The following is a 22112-nucleotide window of genomic DNA, read 5'->3' as shown; positions in this document are numbered from 1 at the left end:
CATATTTTAAGATATGTGATAGCTGGTCAAATAACCATGTTTTCAACAAATGAATGTATTTATAAGTGTTTGGTAAACTTAGATGCATGTAATCAACACAGATTTTATAAATCTAACAACCTTTAATATTCAAAGCCAATAAGTTGAGTAAATGATACCTGCAATTTTTAGCCACCCTCAGTGGTGCGTGTGTAGACTTACAACACTAGAAACCAGGTTTTGATACCCGTGATGTGCAGTTCATATATAGCCCATTGTATAGTTTTTTGCTTAAACTACAAACAATTTTTTTAAGAGAAGGGAAGCATGATTACTATACCAGAAAGATTAAAATAGTTGCTCACCTTTCTTGTATACATTGTTGTAATATAAATCTTGTATACAATGTTGTAATGTGAGTTCTTTTGAAGCATGTTAAGGCGTGCAACTCATAATCTGAGGGTCGCGGGTTCGCATCGCCGTCGCGCCAAACATGCTTGCCCTTTCAGCTGTAGGGCCATTATAATGTGACAGTCAATCCCACTATTCATTGGAAAAAGAGTAGCCCAAGAGTTGGCAGTGGATGGTGATGACTAGCTGCCTTCCCTCTAGTCTTACACTGCTAAATTAGGGATGGCTAGCACAGATAGCCCTCGAGTAGCTTTGTGTGAAATTCAAAAACAAACTAAAATCTGGTGTTAAATTTTTCATATGGTGGACATGGCAGCACTATGCAGCTTTGCTCTAAAACTAACAAAGTCTTAATAATTTCATCATCTTAAGTGATGTTTGAATTGCAACACTTGACACTGTTGTTGCCATGTTTAACAGTTGAAGTTTAGTCAGAACTCTGTTTTACTTTCACGTAATAACCCTACTGTAAATTCTTTGCTGAAAATAAGTTAACATCGACTCCATTTAATCACAATAAATTATTTTTTTTTCCTTTAATAATTCTGTAATTTTAAACCACTTATAAACTGTTGTATATTTTTGGCTTATGTTTACAAATGTCATTATGTATCCATAACAACAATACTAAAAGTAACATGCAATTAATTCCCTCATTTATACAAAGTCTTGTGCATCTTTTTTTATCTTGACTAAGATTCTTTTTATCTCAGTTTGTTTGACACTTCACAGAACATCCCTTATATAATAAACCATTGTTCTAGATATTTCTGTGGCTAACTGGAAACTAATGGCACATTTCATTATCAAAAACTCAGTTTCATTCAGTTAACAAACCATTTATAGCATTTAAAATACATTGAGTACAACAGTGTACATGTATATATATTCATTAATACTCTTGATATTTTCTCACATGTGAATTTACCTCAGTATAGTCAATTAGGACCAACTTCAACCTCAAGGGTACTGATATATGGACTGTGTTTATCTCAGAACTCTGACGAACTTTGTGATACAATAGGAGATGGGATATGAGTACTCCAATCCCAATTTATATTTAAGATAAAACCACAATCCAGTAAGAAATAAAATGAAAGATCAAGTGTGTTTAGTGGATATGGAGAATTGCTAAGAAAGTTGTGAAAAATTTTAGTTGTTGTTCTTATTAGTTTAATGTGCTTCCCTTTCAAATTACACTAAATCAAATTAAAAATAAAATAAAATGAACCTAGTGTATTAAAATAACAATTAAAACTGTTAATTTAAATGTTAATGTTTAAACTGTTAAAAAAAATCCTTCCTTTATCTGAAATCAAATTCTATGCTTAAATTAAAAATCACTTTATGACCAGTAACTCTTTAACTGTGGTCTTATATCTAAAAGAAGCTTGCTAAAACCTTTTCTAAGTTTGATCACTTGGGAAACCTAGTCTTAAATAAAAGTACCAAGATTTTCAAAACATGGGCTGTTCATGGTTCCATGGTTAATCTTGTGTCTTAAGCTTAACCTGAACTTCAGCTGTGCACTCTGAGGTCATCATAGTTATGTTGGTAGGCTTCAGTTAGTGTTTAACTCCAATACATTCCCTCCATTACCATCTAATTATCATACCAACAGAGATTGGAAGCAGTAGGAGAGCATTGATGGGTGTGAGAAGGAACAACCTCAATAATGATAAGTATAGACTGAACATATTCAAATACTGACCTGATTCCTCTGACCATAGAAGTACATCAGTACCTGTGTATCCTTGCCCATGTTACTTTCTTTAGCAACAAGTTGAGCACAGAGAATAGGAGCTATACCTCATATGACCAAATGTATATCTTGTCTCCAGCATTACATACACAGTTTGTATTCTCCTGCATTGTAACTGGTCTTGCACTGAAATATTTTAATATATGCAGAAAAGTGTGTATATTGGAAAGAAGCCAATCTGTATGACTGTAAATATCTTGCATAACACATAAAATATTGCGTACATTTGTTACGTTTAGTCATGCTGTTTATGAATTTTAGTTTTCACAAGTAATTTCATGTTACTCATTCACATTTAAGTTCAACATAACTAGGATGTTAACAGCTAAAACTTTCAAAGCATAGATCAAACTGTTTTCCTACAAGTGAGGCCTGGCATGGCCAGGTGGTTAGAGGACTTGATTTATAATTTGTGGTTTGCAGGTTCAAATCCTTATTCCACCAAACATGCTCATCCTTTTAGCTATGGGGACATTATAATGTGACAGTCAATCTCACTACTTGTTAGTAAAACAGTGACCCAAGAGTTGGTGGATAGTGGTGACGACTAGTTGCTTCCCCTCTAGTCTTTCACTGCTAAATTATGGATAGCTAGTGCATATAGCCCTTGTGTAGTTTTGCACAAAATTCAAAAGAAAAATCCTAAAAGTGTGGCACAAGCCTATATGTTAGCTCTCATCTATTTCTATATTTCTCATCCATTACCTGCTGAAATTTTGAATGTGAAAACTGAAATGATTCTGGTACCTATGATGAATAAAACAAGCCTGCTCTTCTTTCAAATATGTGATAGGATAGTAACTACATTCAACTTCATAACCCAACATTTTAATATTTTGATCAAGTTGTTTCATTTTCATTCAAATGTTTCCATTTTGTGTTCTCAGTGACTGGTTCATTTTATGTTGCAACCACTCGAGGATGACTTTGTGCAAAGTTTCATGTATATGTATGCAAAGTCTCACACATATATAATCACCAAAGTATATTAATGTATATGTAGGTTTCAAATTTCCATACCTACCCACATACACTAGTAACTTCTGAAAGATTTCCTCAGGCACACTATTACCATAGTAATTTATACACATACTATATGAATCATCTTTGGATGAAATGTTACATACTTTTAAATGTTTCTTTTCACATTATATTAATTTATTTTCTGATTTCAACCAGTACATTTAATTGAGAGTATGAAATGGAATACTATACTATAACTAATGAGCCCAATGATAGGGCAATAAAGCAACTATTAGTCTGCATGGTGCCTATAATACCAGAGCAAGCAAATGCTAAAGAAGATCTCGTACTACTTTTGGTCATGCTAATGTGAAGAAATTTTGCAGGAAATATATTATCTGTCCAGTACAATATAAATATTTACCATTTTAGTACAAGTTTTGGCTATAGAATACTGGCTCACCACTACAGTCAATATCCCTTGATATAGCAGGACCTCTGTCAGACAGAATGAGGTAATTAATCATTGTTTACTGTGTATTGACTTATCAAGTATGCTGATCCTTATGCTCTGTGAACACAACCATCCAGATAATAACAGATATGTTAAAGAAATTCATCATTTGGTTTGGCACACATGGAAAAATTTATAAATTTAAGTGGGCTAAATTTAACAATCAACTTATGCCAGAAAATATGGATTTGGTGGTTAATTGATTATTACCACACTATTCTCAGTTGCACGAACATGCTAGACAAGTTATGCAGTCAAGAATGTATAATGCTTTTGAAATTAACTGTGAAAAATGTATTCATAAGAATATTATGCAACACTGATCCACCAGTTGCTCCTCCAAACAGTTACTACTAGGATAAAATGTTTGCCTTCCCGTTTATGTGATGCCTGGTCTTCCACCCTGTTCAGCTTGTCAACAAAAGATACACATTACAGTTGAAGTCTTGGAAGCAACTTAAGAATCCAGATACAGCTTCTGTGTTGCTTATTGTGAAACAAACTGGCATGTGAACACTAACATTATGGCAAATGCAGCACAGAACGAGTAATGGAAGTTAATAGTATCGAGTATTTTAAGACAGGATATTCTACGAATATCATACATGAACAATTAGAGAACACCATGGAGTGTTACATACTACAGCCAACTTGTGGTAGTACTGTTGTGAGATGATGTGAACGTTGTGGTATATGTCCATGACTAGGATAAAAACTGTTTATGCTAGAGAAAGTTTAGGCAGAAAACTGTGTGCATTTCACTGCAGAGAATAATTCTGGCTAGTACTTGACCATTTCCAGGAATAGACAATGGGACACAGTTGATCCACCTACATGCACTTAACACAGTCTCTGGCTGAGAAGTCAGCATGCACTTGACACAGTTTGTGGCTGGTAAGTTAAAAGAGATAATTACTGATTACTTTTTCAAGATGACATAGTTTATCCACCATCATGAACTTAACACAATCTGTGGCTGCTAAGTCAGCATGTATTTAACACAGTCAGTAATGGACTCCCAACTTTAGAGCACCACAAAAAATTTGCACGTATTAAACGTCATAGTTCAATAGTCTGCTACTTACCAAGTTGTGGCAAATATTAGGTGTTGAAAGAGCTATACAATTTCTCAAGTGGATGCTTGTAAAGCTGGTAAGCTCAGGGCACACTATAGTGGAACTCTGTACAATAAAACAGCAATCTTCTGGTTGTTCCCTAAATCTGCTTATGTTTGGATGGATGAGAATTGTGGTTTATTGTAGATTTGGTTCCCAGTGCAGATGTTCTACAATGTCTTCAAGAAGTTATGAAGTAACTGTAAGCCAAACTACATGTGATATGAAAATGTGTACAACAGTTTGGTAAATTATAATTATGTTCACAGAGAGATTATAATAACAAAACTAACTGAAACATAGAAATTAAATTTGGCTATGATATGAACTGTCAGTAAATCGGCAACTCAAATTTTGTTGAAGTGGACTTTATCTTGTGTTTGGAAACTTGAATCCATTGAGCTAGAAGTTTCAGTCACAAGACACAATTAAGGAAATGACCTACAAATACTTAGAGACTAATGAAAATAGAACACCATTTTCTAAGCCTCTGTTTTACCAAGAACAAACAGGTAGAGTTGGTAACCATTTACGTTACCTGGAATGTCTTTGTAGGTATCCGTATTAACATTCTTATATAGAGGATAACGTCACTAATGTTCGGTCTTGTGAAGTCTTACACATAACGATGTTGTTGTTGTTTTTGGAATTTCGCACAAAGCTACTCGAGGGCTATCTGTGCAAGCCGTCCCTAATTTAGCAGTGTAAGACTAGAGGGAAGGCAGCTAGTCATCACCACCCACCGCCAACTCTTGGGCTACTCTTTTACCAACGAATAGTGGGATTGCCCGTCACATTATAACACCTCTACGGCTGAAAAGGCGAGCATGTTTGGTGCGACGGGGATGCGAACCCGCGTCCCTCAGATTACAAGTCGCATACCTTAACCCATCTGGCCATGCCGGGTCGATAGTATTAGGAGGCCTTATTAAATGTCTATTTCTAAAATACAAATTAAAAAAAACAGAAAGAGGTACTTAGATCTACTTTCATCATGTATGCAGCAGCGATCAAGTTCACAAAGCAGGTTGTTCTTTTGCCAATTTTTCTCAAAGTGTCAATGATAATTTAGAGCATTACGCAAGAGTCTATCAGCTATGACTTGTATACATTGCTGGCCAAAATCTTAAGGCCAATGAACATAAAAAAATATGCTTTTTGCGTTTCTAGACTCAACCACTTATTTGAGTAGAGCTTCGAAAGATGAAAATAAGAAAAGGGAAAATAAAGATAAAAAACTTTTTTAGCATTTAATAGGGAAAATGTGAACACTATGAAATTAGCCTAAATACTAGCTGATCAAAAGTTTAAGACCATATCAAAAAGAAGTCCTAAACAGGGTAGGAAATGCCCAACAAGAGTTCTCAGTAGTGAGTTGCATGGTTTTCATTGCGAATAACTGCAAACATTTGCTTTGGCATGGTCGATATAAGCGTTTGCAGAAGGCTGGCTGGAAGATTACTCCAAATGGTGAAGGTGGCTTCACGAAGATCATGCACTGTTTGGAATTGACGTCCATTTCTATAAACTTCTCTTGCCATCCACCCCAAAACATTTTCAATTGGGTTCAGTTCGGGCGAACACGCTGGATTGTCCAAAAAAATCACGTTATTCGCCATGAAAAAGTCCTTTGTCCTGCGGGCATTGTGGATTGCAACGTTGTCCTGCTAAAAGATCGTGTCATTTCCACACAAAAGAGGGCCTTCAGTCAATAAGGATGCTCTCTCTAACATGCCAATGTAGCCAGCTGCTGTTTGACGCCCCTGTATAACCTGAACCTCCATTGTTCCATGGAAGGAAAAATCGCCCTAGATCATGATGGATCCTCCTCCACCGTGTCGTGAAGAAAATGTCTCTGGTGGTATATACTTATCATGCCGGTAACGTTGGAAACCATCTGGACCATCCAGGTTAAATTGTTTCTCATCACAGAACAAAACCTTCATCCATTTTTCTTCGTCCCATGTTTGGTGCTTTTTAGCAAAGTTTAACCGAACTGTTTCGTGGTGTGCAAGGAGGCGTGGCCTTTCAAGATGTTTACAGTTTTTAAAGCCTTTTTCTCGTAGATGCCGTCTTATTATTCTTGAGCTGCATTCTGCATCCGTAAGGGCTTTAATCTTGTTCGACGATCGACTGGTGTCTTGCCGGACAACTCGTCGAATCCTCCTGCTCAACGCCGGCGAAATTTTCTTGGGCCGACCACTTGAAATTCTCGTTCCGTATCCCTCAGGGTCTTTAAGAAATTTTCAACAGCAGTTTTACTACGCCCAATCTCACCAGCGATGGCACGTTGAGAGAGACCTTGCTTTTGCGGCTCGACAATTCTGCCACGCTCAAACTCTATCAACTTTTTAGCCTTTGCCTTGTTTTTAGCTAATGTAAGACAGGAGATGTCAGTGGGAGATGTTGACAAGACTAATGCTTAAACACAAATGACTAAGTTTAGTTACGTGTTTACCGATTAACGCTTCGTTTCAGTATGGTCTTAAACTTTTGACCAGCTAATATTTAGGCTAATTTTATAGTGTTCACATTTTCCCTATTAATTTTTTTTTTATTTTCCCTTTTCTTATTTTCATCTTTCGAAGCTCTACTCAAATAAGTGGTTGAGTCTAACAACGCAAAATGCATATTTTTTTCTTTATGTTCATTGGCCTTAAGATTTTGGCCAGCAGTGTATTTGCCTAGTGATGTGTAGATTTTGATGATGTGCTACGAGTGACTTTGAATACTGCAGTAACTAATTAGTTTTGTATTGTTTGCAGTTTCTTTATGTGTTTTGATACTATGTTTATCTATGCATATTCGATAATGTGGCATATATTTTTTATATTTTTATGATATTGTTTGGGAGATTTCTTGATTTTCGTTGGTTAACTTGTATAACTTGTGCATTTTTACATTTGGGTTAATTTATTATTTGTGTGTTCCACCCATATTAGCTTTGGTTCGAATGTTAAACCTAAACATCTTGTCGAGGTCATGGTCTGGAGAAGTGTTCCATTCATATATAATTTGGGTGGGGTATTCTTCACGTTTTGTTTGTCTTGTGAAGGGCCCGGCATGGCCAAGCGTGCGACTCGTAATCTGAGGGTCGTGGGTTCGCATACCCGTCGTGACAAACATGCTCGCCCTTTCAGCCGTGGGGGCGTTATAATGTCACGGTCAATCCCACTATTCGTTAGTAAAAGAGTAACCCAAGAGTTGGCGGTGGGTGGTGATGATTAGCTGCCTTCCCTCTAGTCTTACACTGCTAAATTAGGGACGGCCAGCACAGACAGACCTCGAGTAGCTTTGTGCGAAATTCAAAAACAAAAAAACAAACTTGTCTTGTGAAAGTTAATAATTGACTTTTGGAATATTTATTTTATGCGATATTTTTGGCAGTACTCTTCTGTATTATTTAATAATAGTTGCAGATTTGTTGCTGTTATGGATGGAGTAGAGGAACTTCTCCAGAACTCAACATCGTCTACAAATTGTGATCCATACACAAAGTTTTGGGCATATTGCTCACATACATTATGAATACAATAGGGTTAACTACCCCTCCTAGGAGGACACCTGTCTTTGAGGTAAATAACCCAGAAAATATTCCCATAATATTTATTTTGAAACTTCTATTTTCCTGGAAGTTGGATAGCCAACAAATAATTCCCAGATGTAGTTCCATTTCTTCCATACGTAACCTGAGACCATTGTGCCACACACACACTGTCGAAAGCTTGGTTTGTTTTTTTAATTTCGTAGAAAGCTACACGAGGGCTATCTGCGCTAACCGTCCCTAATTTAGCATTATAAAGCTAAAGGGAAGGCAGTTAGTCATCACCACCCACCGCCAACTCTTGGGTTACTCTTTTACCAACGAATAGTGTGATTGACCATCACATTATAACGCTCCCATAGCTAAAAGGACGAACATGCTTGGTGTGACGGGGATTCTAACCCGTTACCCTCAGATTACGAGTCGAGCGCCATAACCATTCGACCATACCGGGCTGTTGAAAGTTTTTTCAATACCGAGGAAGCAGACGACAGTGCATTCGTTTTTATTGAAACTGTATATAATTGTTTCTTTTAATCTCATCAAGTGATTAGTAACCTTTCTAAGTTTTCTAAATCCATTTTGAAATTCTGAAGTTACTTCTAAGTAATTCGAGAGTATATTAGTTATTCTTCTTTCATGATTTGTTTTTCCTCTACAGCTGGTCAGGCTGATCAGGTGGTAGTTGTTTGGTTTATTTGGTAGCTTTCCTTCTTTATGGAATATAAGAACAGTCGCTTGCTTCCAAGAAACTGGCATGTATTCAGAGTTTAGTGATTTTAAAGTGTTTATTTGTTGTTGTTTTTTAATTTCGCGCAAAGCTACACGAGAGCTACCTGCGCTAGCCGCCCCTAATTTAGCAGTGTAAGAGCAGAGGGAAGGCAGCTAGTCATCGTCATCCACTGTCAACTCCTGGGCTACTCTTTTACCAACGAATAGTGGGATTGACCGTAAATTATAACGCCCACAAGGCTGAAAGGGCGAGTATATTTAGTGTGACGAGGATTCGAACCCGCGCATTACGAGTCGAGTGCCTTAACCAACTGGCCATGCCGGGTCTGGTGATTTTAAAAGCAAATGTTGAAGTCTACCTACGAACGCAGATTGTCAAACGGAAGACAGACAAACGCTCAGAGAGACGCCACGATTAGCAATATATATTTATTGTTTCTTTTTGTTTTTTGAATTTCACACAAAGCTACTCGAGGGCTATCTGTGCTAGCCGTCCCTAATTTAGCAGTGTAAAACTAGAGGGAAGGCAGCTAGTCATTATCACCCACCGCCAACTCTTGGGCTACTCTTTTACCAACGAATAGTGGGATTGACCGTCACATTATAACGCCCCCACGGCTGAAAGGGCGAGCATGTTTGGCGCGACGGGGATGCGAACCCGTGATCCTCAGATTACGAGTCGCACGCCTTAACACGCTTGGCCTGCCGGGCCATATATATTTATAATTTCGAAACACGTAATGACTGCTGATACTGATATTTTTACACCTTTTAAAATCTAAGCTCTAAAATTATTTTAAGTGTTACATATTTGAGAAGGATAAATTGTATGCTATTTTCTCCTGGTACTTTGTTTTTCTAGCTTTTATAGCTACTGTTACTTCTGTTTCTGCGATTGTTTTTATGAGCTGATGAGTGATACGGTTTCATCTGTATCTGTAATTATATTTGCGTGTTAATAGGGAATTTTTGGTGTATACATGGTTTTGTTAAGAGTTACAAAGCTATTGATGAAGTGTGTATTTATATCTGATTTCTGATGTGTTTTAAGTATGTTTTGGAGGTATTCTTTAAATACTTTTACCTTTTCAGTGTTAGTGTAGGCTATTTTATTTTCTATTTCTAAAAAACGGGGGTCTCCAGTGACAAAGCGGCATGTCTGCAGATTTACAACGCTGGAAAGCTGGTTTCGATATATGTGGTGAGCAGAGCATAGAGCCCCTTGTGTAGCTTTGTGCTTAATTTTAAACAAAGGTCAGGAGTTATTGTTTGGATTTCCTGTGTTGGTGAACCGTTTTAAGTGTGTCTAGAATTGTTTTGAGTCGGTTTGTCATTTAGTTGTGAACAGAATTTGTCCTAGCTGTCTTGTGTTAGATGTCGTATTTCATATCTTATTTTTTATTATTATGTTTATTTGTGTTTTTAGTGCGGTATCTTTATTTTGGATGAATTGTCTTTGTAGCTTCCTTCTGCGTTCAGATTTTAAATTATTTGATTTGAGTTTCGCGTGCAAAGGTGTATAACGTTTTATCTTTTTCTCAATTACACGATATTTTTCTGTCCACCAATCTCGGAACTCCCTGCTGTTCTCATGATCTAAAAACCTATATTTTTTATCGTTAAAGTGAGTTTATTGCACAAAAATGGTAAACATAAACTGATGATCCATAAAGGATTAATGTTACTGGCTTATTAGCAAACACAGCTTTTGGGTATATGAAGTATGTTATGTGACCATGTTTTGTTATTACAAACGCTTTCAGAAATACTGTACTATTTCCATTCACGAGTCTTTTCTGAGGAGAGTATTGAATGATATACTTCGATACAGCAGTGGGTATGAGGATTAAATTTATCGGGCCCGGCATGGCCAAGCGTGTTAAGGCGTGCGACTCGTAATCTGAGGATTTCGCACAAAGCTACTCCAGGGCTATCTGTGTTAGCCGTCCCTAATTTAGGGCTACTTGGGCTACTCTTTTACCAACGAATAGTGTGATTGACCGTCACATTATAACGACCCACGGCTGGGAGGGCGAGCATGTTTAGCGCGACGCGGGTGCGAACCCGCGACCCTCGGATTACGAGTCGCACGCCTTACGCGCTAGGCCATGCCGGGCCTAAAACTGCAATGAATCCTTGAGCTTACACAAATGGAACAGTTTCAAACAACTCATAGATAGTTATTTTATCAAAGTGTCATTGCAAACAAATTCATGAACATGTTCTTTCTTATTCGATCAACTGTTAATGTTCAGAAAATACCACAAGTACTGAATTTGAATCCTCACATGAACAAAGAAACTAAAGTTCTCTCTGTTTGAGATGTGTTGGATACACAAGACTCTTTAGCTTAAAAGTTATTATTTAGTGTATTTAATGATTTAACATCAAGAAAATATTTAGTTTTCATAACAAGTTAAAATTAATTATTTTAAAAGCAATAGTTATGACAAGTTTCTTTACGTAACGGTACGAGCCATATGTTGTGTGTATCGCTTAATTGTTGTACGAAGTTTTTGTAATATTGTTAACGTCATCTTACTCGAATTATCTAAGTGTTTTCGTTATACGTAATACTGTTGTTACTAGAAGGCTAAATATTTATATATTTTTCTGTCGCTTGTCATATGTAGGTGCAGATGCAAAAAGTTAAGAAAATAAAATCGAAGTTGGACTGTGTATGAGTTTAGTCATGACAAAAGATTTATAAAGTAAACCTCACAGCATTGTATCGTAATAGCAAGGTAGACTAGAATAATTCGCCTTGTCAGTGTATGTTCTAAAATAATTAAACCAGCTTTTATAAACTTTTGACATAAATGAGAAAAAGCTCTGGATACAATAATGGTAACCCATGAGGTAACGTTAGCAAATTCATCATTAATTGCACTGTGATATCATTTTATCGTTTTGGTTCTAGTGTAACTGAACTGGGTCATGTGAAATTTTTAGGAAAAGAAGAACAATTTAAAGCTCTGGATTCAATTGTATTGACTAACTGTGTAACAAATATTTAGCCCCCCGCTAGTACAGCGGTACGTCTCCGGATTTATAACGCTAAAATCACGGGTTCGATTCCCCACGGTGGGCTGAGCAGATAGCCCTTTGTGGCTTTGCTATAAGAAACACACACAAACAAATATTTATATATACATTTTACTTCATTTGTATATTGTATTTTAAAGCAAATAAATTGTGTGCTGTTCATTCATTGTTCAAATTTATCACCAAGTTACAGACACCAACTGTAAAAAATCGCACCCCTTCAAAACTTTACCAGCTGACTAATATGCATCACAGGCGAAAGAAAAATGGTAATTTTTTCATAAATTTCAAAGGAATGTTATCACATTCTCATGCCCATTTGGGACAGGAAGAGGGGCAGTAAAATGTGGGAAGGGTAGATGACCATTTTGCCTGGAAGACAAAAAGATTCCAACTATTGCCACTTAAAGACAGTTCTCTACAATAAAATATAGGTTTCTAGAGTTAACGACCCACATTTTGGTTGAGTTCAAACACTGCAAACATTTTCCTGCATTTAATTTTAAACTTCTAAACTACCTGTGGGACATATCCTAGCAGAGCTGCAAGAATTATGCTCGCTAGCTGAATTTTATAAACTTAATGCACTAAGGTGTATATTGAGTACATGATATCGAACTGAGGTATTCTAAAAGAAAGACTGAAACCAAAAGATACAACGTCACAAGTATTTTAGTCACAAAAACAAAGGCATAATAACAAAAAATAAGACAAAGGCAACTTTCTAGTAGTGTATGAATAAAGGTTGTTTCATTACGCTTATGGTGGAGGGCCTGGCATGGCCAAGCGCGTAAGGCGTGCGACTCGTAATCCGAGGGTCGCGGGTTCGCGCCCGCGTCACGCTAAATATGCTCGCCCTCTCAGCCGTGGGGGTGTATAATGTGACGGTCAATCCCACTATTCGTTGGTAAAAGAGTAGCCCAAGAGTTGGCGGTGGGTGGTGATGACTAGCTGCCTTCCCTCTAGTCTTACACTGCTAAATTAGGGACAGCTAGCACAGATAGCCCTCGAGTAGCTTTGTGCGAAATTCCAAAACAAACAAACAAACTTATGGTGGAGGTACATCAGCTCGATATACCTCCACCCCTCCTAAGTTAAACTATACTATGTAACAAAATTTATACTTTTTCTTGTTCCTGAGCAGAAAGTGTTATTTCCCAATTGCTTATGCCTAAAGTAAATGGAAGAGACCTATTTATTTCTTCAAACTTTGTGACCTGGGTAATGAAATTTTCAAATTTATCCATGTTCCAGAATATTCCAGGTAGATTCAGTGCTGAGTAGCCGATAGATAATTTTTAAGAACTTTTTAGAATGTTGCAGAACTTACAAGAATTTTCTAGAATGTTGCAGAACTTACAAGAATTTTCTAGAATGTTGTAGAACTTACAAGAATTTTCAAAAACCTTTTAGAATTTTCTAGAACTTTCTATAGTAATATATATATATATATTCAGGGGCTCACCACTCACCATTTCAGTTTAGTTCTAGTTGCCTAAGTGAACACATAGACCTATCTGATTTTATGAGAGATGGCATTAAGAAGCTGCAAGTATTCTCCAGACGCATTCTGCTATGTATGTGGCCAATATATCAAGAAAAGAGTGAAAAGATACTCTGCGACAGCATCTGCTAAAATGTGTGAAGCCTACAAGGCATATTTCGGCATGCGTGTCGGGGATCAAGACAAATTCTAGGCACCTCACTTTACCTGTGAGCATTGCAAAAAAAACTCTAGAAGGTAAAACGGACAATTTCTGCTTGCTTGACTAGTAAGATTTTATATTATAACAAATTCGACATTTTAAAATTTAAATATATGTTAATTTTTTTATCCAATAGTATAGAAAAAATATCACATACAAAATATTTCGTATGAACCTCTTACATATTAGTTGTGGATAAAATAAATTTATTCTTCAAAATAACAATTTTATTTTGCTCTTTTGCAGGATGGTACAGAGGGGAAAAGAAAGCCATGAAGTTCGCTATTTCAAGAATTTGAGCCCGCTGACCACTCAAGCAATTGCTACTTCTGCATGGTGGATCATTCCAAACGTCGGGCTGGCAAGAATGCAATTGGTATCATGTATCCGGACCTTCAATTATCCATTTCCCCACTGCTCTGACCTCCTTGTACCCACTCTGCCAGAGAGAAAGCAGCCATCCTCAGAAGAGAGCAGCAAATCAGAAGAGGAGGTGGACATTGAGGATTCAGATTACAATTTTAGAAGTGCAGCTAGTGAGAGAAACCCATACTACCCCAACCAAAGAGACCTCAGTGACTTGATCAAAGATCTTGGTCTCACAAAGTCGATTGCCGAGCTTTTGACATCTTGGTTAAAGGAATGGGATTTGTTCGATGAAAGTGTGGAAGTCGCAAGTCAGAGGAAGCGTCACCGACATTTTTCAAACTTCTCCACTCGTCAAGATGGGCTCTGCTTCTGCCACATTGTATTCGGTCTGTGCGAGGCAATTAGAATTGTCTGTAACCCGAACGAGTGGCGTCTCTTCATTTATTGCTCATCCAGAAGCCTCAAAGCTGTGCTGCTCCATAACGGTAATAAGTATCCGTCTCTTCCCCTAGCTCATTCGATGCACCTCAAGGAGCAAGGCGAGCTCTTTCACCAAGATATATTGGACATTGAACGCCGTTACCAATGAGCGTATAACGAAAACATGATGGGAGACTATATTTGGGAGCTGATACGTGAAAGTGATTTACATTACAGTCGCAAATCTCGAAAAACTACTCACTTCTAAACATTTTTGTATAACTTCAGTATAAATGCATGTAAATCTTGATTCATATGTTGTTTTATTCAGACCTTATGTATATGAAAATGTGCAAATTTGCTAGTTTTTCATAGAAAATTGGTTAATTTCTAAATTTCGTTATCCAGGTCACAAAAGCAAAGTTTGAAGGGAATAATGGCCATTTTCTGTACTTTTACAACATAAGCAATTAAGAAATAATACATACTATCCAGGAACAAAATTTGTGTTGCATAGTGCTATCACTACAACTGAAAAGAAACAAAATTCCAAAGTTAACATTAAAAGTTATAACTCCAAAATATTTTCAATGAAAACACATAAAACTATTTCAAATTGCAAAGGTAGCACATATAACTTCGGCAAAATAAAACTAAACTACTTCTAAAACAACAAAATTCGGGTTAATCAAACTTAATGAACACCAAATAATGTTACATGAAGGTAAACCTAATCTCACTTGGAAACGCTAATGGATCATGAAAGTGAAAAATAATATTGAAGTCGCAGAAAGCTTTAAGTTAACCTGCAACTTTAAAAAATGTAACAACTGTATTATTAAGAAAACACGTTTTTGTTTATGGATTTCATATGTAGAAACAATAGCCCAACAGATTCTGGTTTGAACATAAAATGTAACTCTTGCGTACATCATCTTTGTTCACTACAAATCAATCGCTAGGGTATGGTATACCATGACTATTGTCTGATTCGCCGACATAATATATAACTGTATTTACGTCACGTGCTACCTTTCCTCTAATAACGCAGATATTTAGCAATTTTTGAACGGTTATCTGAATATACCAAACCTAGCAGGGATGAAGTGTTACTTGAGTAATTTTCTTAATCTAGATTGGAAGCTCTGAAAAACAAAACAATTTTAAAAAATTACATTTTAAATAATGGCTTAGCAAAAGCTTTTCTGTACCACAGACCCTCTTCTTATTTCCTGGTTGATAAAACCACCCTTGACTCTTGAGTCTAGAACTTCAAACTGAAAAAAAATCAAACATTAACGATTTACTGTTTGAGAAACAAAATAATTATTTTAACCGTAATGTAAAATACTCGCTAAATAAAACTATTCTTAAAAAAAGGAGTAAAAATTTCACAAAAGCGTGGTTTAAAACTTTAAAAATATTCATTTTAAGGCGTATATGGTAATAAGTCGGCTGAATACCTTACAATTACAACAAGAAGTTTTTTTAAACAACTGTACTTGTACACACCTGGTGACAATGATTTAAAAGAAAAAATATCACAAAATGAAACCATTTAACAATGAGAACATCCTCATAAATTAACAAAAGAAAAATGTTACATTGACCCGTGATCTTTCAACTTCTGCCCATAAAACACTTTTGTGGCCAATGACTATCTTTAAATACGTCAAAACTATGGAAGGACATAACAGCTGGATATTGAAGGTGAGTAACAGAAGGCATTCTTACCATCACAACGTTGACCGCTACCTCTTCCATCCTACACAGTCATCCTGACCAACGCACAGTATATACTATGTTTTAAATAGATACACATTTTGTTCTTAATGGTCAAACAAAACTTTTGGTAGAATAATAATGAATATTATAATAATATGTTATGTGATAAATAAATTGTGAGAATGTTAGGATTTTTTTAAAGTTCACAATCTGGACAATTGTTGTTGTTGTTTTGAATTAAGCACAAAGCTACACAATGGGCTATCTGTGCTCTGCCCACCAAGGGTATCGAAACCCGGTTTTTAGTGTGGTAAGTCCGCAGACATACCGCTAAGCCACTGGGGGGTTAATCCAGACAAAGGACAGGCATCCCAGCTTGTCTGAAATAAATAACTGATCTCCAGATGGTTAAAATGAATTTTAACTTGGTTTAAAATCATTTTAATTTTAAAACTAATAGCAGTGCTTATTTTACATAGTTTACAAAAGTACAGCTTGACAATTTGTTTGTTTGTTTGTAATTAAGTACAAAGTTACACAATGTGCTGTCTTGGCTCTGTCCGGCCCGGCATGGCCAAGCGTGTTAAGGCGTGCGACTCGTAATCCGAGGATTGCAGGTTCGCATCCCTGTTGCGCCAAGCATGCTCGCCTTTTCAGCCGTGGGGGCGTTATAATATGACGGTCAATCCCACTATTCATTGATAAAGAAGTAGCTCAACAGTTGGCGGTGGGTGACGATGACTAGCTGCCTTCCCTCTAGTCTTACACTGCTAAATTAGGGACGGCTAGCACAGATAGCCCTTGAGAAGCTTTGTACGAAATTAAAAAACAAACAAACAAACAAATCGCTCTGTCCACAACGGCTATTGAAACCCTGTTTTTAATATTGTACGTCTGCAGACATGCCGCTGGGGGGCAGCAGCTTGTTGGTTATTACCATACACAAGTTATACTAAGAGTCTCATGTTTCTTGGTATTGTTAGTTTTCATTTTTTAACGCAATTTAGTTGATTAAGATGTATTTTAGATACAGTTTGAAAACAAAACAAAACAAAACAGTTCATCATTATGAGCTATAATATCAGATTAGTCGATTTATTTCATATATATCTGAGTTGAAGTATCTTTATGCTGTTTTTTTTTTATGATATTTGGTGTGATAAAAGCTTATGTTGAATCAGTAATTGGAAAAGGATCTTTTAATTTTATTACCGTACGTGTATTCTGCAAGAACTGAAAATTAAAAGTATGTTAAATTTCGTGAAATGTTTACACATGTTAGGAAAAGAAAAATTTCATTTTATTCTGTTAGTCCTTTTTTTGCATTCTTTGGGATCAATATTGATACTTCACCGGTATAATGCGTGGAATTTCAGCAGAAGTAGTACTAGTAGGAATGAATTCACGTAAGGAAATGTATAAATTTACTATATGAATTTTATAAACCGTGTAATAATATATTAGATATCTCTAGTGTAATAATAATATTAGTGTTATTTTATCAGAACACCGTTAATTTTGTTTAAATTAAATATATATAACTGTTTAGAAGAAATATGAAACATTTAAGTTAGTTTTGTAGTATGAAGTATAAACTCAATTTCATTTTGAAAAAAAAGGTTTAGAAGTAAGCTGTAATTTTTTTAAGCTTTCAAGTTACAGTTACATCAACATTGTCAGAAAACTTCAATAATAATTGGAGAGTAGAATGAGCTTTTGTGTTATGTTTTAATTAAACAAAGCTGACAAACCAAAGAAATTGATTCAAACCTAGTATTAAGTAGTGACAGACCTAATATACATGAAAAAACAAACAAAAAACTATACCACTGGTACTAGACAAATTGGATATGTTATTTTTTCAATATTGCTTATCATTAGATTATTCAGTATATTTCACATTTAAAACTGGAAAAATGTATAAAAATAAATAAAAAGCTTCAATTTATGTGGATTATTTTAATTCTTATGAATTTCAAATTAGAGTTATCTGTGAGTGCTACCCTTCTTTTCTCAAGAGAAAATAAATTAAAGCTGAACTAATCTGTATGAGATAACTCTTATCTCTAGAATCATCCTAGTAACCCTGCTCTAAATCCTTCCAATAACTGTATAAGTCAGTATTATTTCTTATGTAAGAACAAAACTCTAAACAGTATAACAATGAAGCCCTAGTTAGTGATTCACATAGAGATAATTACCAGTTTAATCTTGCAATCAGTATCTATGAATATAAATAAGTCTATTGAAATAGTTCATATGATGTAAATTTAATCTTGTTTGTCCAGATTATGACTAGTGTAAGAGAGTATGGTGTACATCTTTTTACTGTGGTGGCAAATTGCCCAGTGTTAAAATTTAAGCAATATTAGATTGTGTTATCAAACTAATAACTGAATGTATTTTTTTTGTGGGGAAAACTAATTATTAACAACTAAATATCTGGCTTTCAAGAATATAAAAGTTACTGGAGAAATAAATCACTTTTAAGTCAAAGCTTTAAAAATATGAAAATGCAAAGTGGTTTGATCTTTCTTCTATTTATATGTAGTATTTAGAATCCAGATGTAGTTTTTCACAATTTTGTACCTATCTAGTAAAAATATAAAATTTAATTTTGGTAAGTAGAATTTAGTAAGAAATTGTGCAAAGTTATATGGGCATCTCTTGACATAATTTTGGTCTCCTTATTTAAGAAAGGATATTGACTTTTGGAAAGGGATCAGAGAGAGACTACTAGATTGATGATTCCAGGGATGGAAGGGTGCTTTTATATGGATAGGTTAAGATTTCTTACCTCTTCTTAAAAATATAAAAAAAAGAGATATATTTTTTAAATATGCAAGATTATCTAGGGGTTCAGTAAGAGAATGGCTTTTGATTTCTTTGTACTATATTTTGAAGGTAATTTTGGGACAGGAGGGCACATGTTTAACATTTGGAGTGGACAGGCTAGGCTAAAATTAGGAGTTTTATTTTTCTCATAGGGTGATTGATTTATGGAACAAGTTCTGGTAAGCAGCTGTGAAAGCTGACATTTTACAGGAGTTTGAAATGGGGAGTGATGAATTCCTGAAAAGTAATGTTTAGATTTCAAATTTGTACTTTCTTATGGATAACTCAGTGGCTGCTTGTTCTATATATATATATATCATTTAGTGAAGAGTGGCAGCATATAATTAGATTCAGTGTTTTGTCAAACATTAAAATAAAATGAAATAAAGTTTAGTTCATAGTTATCAGAAAGACAGATTCTGAGGTCATGAGAAAATACTGATCATTAGTATCTTGAAATAATGTGTTAAAAGGTGATGTGGAACAAATATGATAAATTGTTGAAAACAGATTGCTTTTAATTGAAGATGTGTGGATACTTTTAAATAGTGGAAAAGGATACATAGAAAATAATATCTGATTGATTTATTAAAGATGTAAAAGGGGAAATCAAGGATAAATACAGCAAGTCAAGTAGTTGAAACAATAGATGTAGTAGGTTGTAACATTCGTAGAAATATACAGGGTGGCCCGTAAGTCCTTACCCATCTATATATCTTATGTATCCAGTGTATCTGTGTGCTGTCCCTCATTCTCACTGCATAATATTATGCAACGCCATGTTCTGTGAGACATTTTCAAGTGTAAGTGGGCTTACATCGTCCATATTTTTCTGAAAACAAAAGAAACAAATTTATAATACATGCGTGATTTATAATACATGAATGATATTAATAAGGGCATATTTAATAAATTAGTAACTGTTACATAACATTAGTCTCTTGGTTATTTCTGGCCATGTTGATGATGTGATGTTAATCTACTACAGATTGAACTTGATCAGTTGGAAAATTGCATAAATATTTGGTAAGTGGTCTTTAATTGTATTAAGTGCAAGGTGACGAATTTGGATTATCATAATTTGTATCAGATTTAATAAAGATGGAAACAACAATAGTTGTATGACTGAAGAAAATGATTGTGGTACAGCAATGAATAAGTCACTTAAGTATTTGAAACAACACTGTATTCTTGTAGTAAAGTTAATAGGATTTTAGGGTGTATTTGTAGATATATTAATTACAAGTTAAAAGAGGTTTTTTTTCTCCATACAAATCACTAGTTAGGTTTCAGCAGAATACTGTATGTAGTTTTGCTCTCTGTATTTGAGAAATAATATATTCACTTTCCATATGGGTTCATAGGAGAGTTAATAGGATGATTATTGAGATGGAAGGGTTATGATATGAGAATGAGTTATGATCTCCTGAGGAAAGGTGATCTTAGTGAAGTTTATTAGATTATTTGGGATGTTGATAATATTAAGACTTTTAATTTGTTTTTAGTTGTATTCTGACGACAATAGAATGAGAACACACAAACTTAATATTTGATAAAAACAGACTAAGCTCCAGTTAGTGCAGTTTTATTTTTCTAACAAGAGGATTGTAGTTAATGGAATGAATTATGGCTAGCAGATTTTGAGGCCAGCCCTTTACAGTTGTTCAAGAGAAAAACTGATGATTTCCTGAAACAGTAAGGGTTGTATTATGTATGTGTAGAACAGATGATGAAGTATCAACATTTGTGCATAAATCATAATCTTGTTATATTGGATAAAGTATAACATATAACAAGTATAATATATAACGTAATATTTTAGCTAGTATTTTTATTAGAAAATTTAGTGAAAATTTACATGATGAATATTATGATAAAAGAAAAGGTACTAACAGCATGGATAATACTGAAAGTCTTGTGCATTAGAATACAGTAAATATGGCTGGTAATAAATACATAATGTTTATAGATAATTTCAAGACTAACTCATTTATAACTCCTTATTCAAAATGCTTCATACTTGTAATAGAAATAATAAAATATTGTGGTGTTCAAAAACATTGTGGAATTTTTATTCAAAGATAAACAAAGAGTATTAAAAGGCTGTATTTTATAATATAAGTTGGATAAAAGTAATAGTTTCAAAAAAATCTTGGAATGATTAGAATAAATTAATAAGTCTAAAGAAAAACACTCAAGTTTATGTGTTTCATATAAAGTAAATGATAATGAAATGAATACTGTAAAAATATTGTTAAAATGGAGTATATATACAGGCTGAAGAAATAAGTCTACCTGAAAATTCATATCTGTCTAATTTATTGAGCCTCCTTTGGCATAGCAGTAAGTGTAAAGATGTATATTACTAAATTCTAAGTTATAATACTTGTGGTAAGCATAGCACATAAAGCCCATTGTATAGCTTTGTGTGTAACTACAAATAAACAGGTTTTTGATGGAAACAGTAAAGGTGGTATATTTGATGAAAGGAAGATAAATCCACTGCATGCTTTAGATAAAATTTCAGAGACAAAGGTTTTTTGAGTGGATATTTTCTTCAACATTCTGACCTGTTGTATGGTCATTATTAATCATTTGTAGAGAACAATTTACTTGGTGTTGATCACATGTGATCAAAACTTATAAATTTTAAAAAAGTAAAATAATGCACTTGAAAAACTGTGTGTCTGGACTTTCGTTTAAGAGTAGTATATGAATACACCAAGGGTTTCTGACTGCTTATATTGTTATAGTATTTATTATAAATCTATTTATTGTTCATTACAATGTGCAGGTATCACGTAACATCTGGTCAAGAAAGCAATTAAGTTAATTTTGTTGTGGCTGCCTTTGTTATTTTTATGTGGATTATACATGGGATACCTGGGGAGGGAGGGATGATTATTGCCATAGTATTGTCCATTGTAAAAGGTTATTAACAGCAGTGACCTTTGACCTTCAGTAGTCACTCTGACAGTATTTAAATGTTATG

General features: G+C 34.9%; 1 protein-coding gene across 1 annotated transcript in view; it reads left to right on the top strand.

Annotated features, from left to right (window-relative positions):
- The first annotated feature begins 20769 nt into the window (after window positions 1-20769).
- Window positions 20770-22112, top strand: part of LOC143225152 (xylosyl- and glucuronyltransferase LARGE1-like) — an 83365-nt gene continuing 82022 nt past the window's right edge. The window contains exon 1 of the mRNA XM_076454070.1: window positions 20770-20815. The gene's annotated coding sequence lies outside the window, so the exon portion shown is untranslated. The remainder of the gene's footprint in view (window positions 20816-22112) is intronic.

Source organism: Tachypleus tridentatus, chromosome 9 (genome assembly GCF_004210375.1).
Source record: "Tachypleus tridentatus isolate NWPU-2018 chromosome 9, ASM421037v1, whole genome shotgun sequence".
NCBI classification, from domain to species: domain Eukaryota; kingdom Metazoa; phylum Arthropoda; class Merostomata; order Xiphosura; family Limulidae; genus Tachypleus; species Tachypleus tridentatus.
Note: the sequence above shows the minus strand (reverse complement) of the source record. Positions and strands in the feature narration are given on the sequence as shown.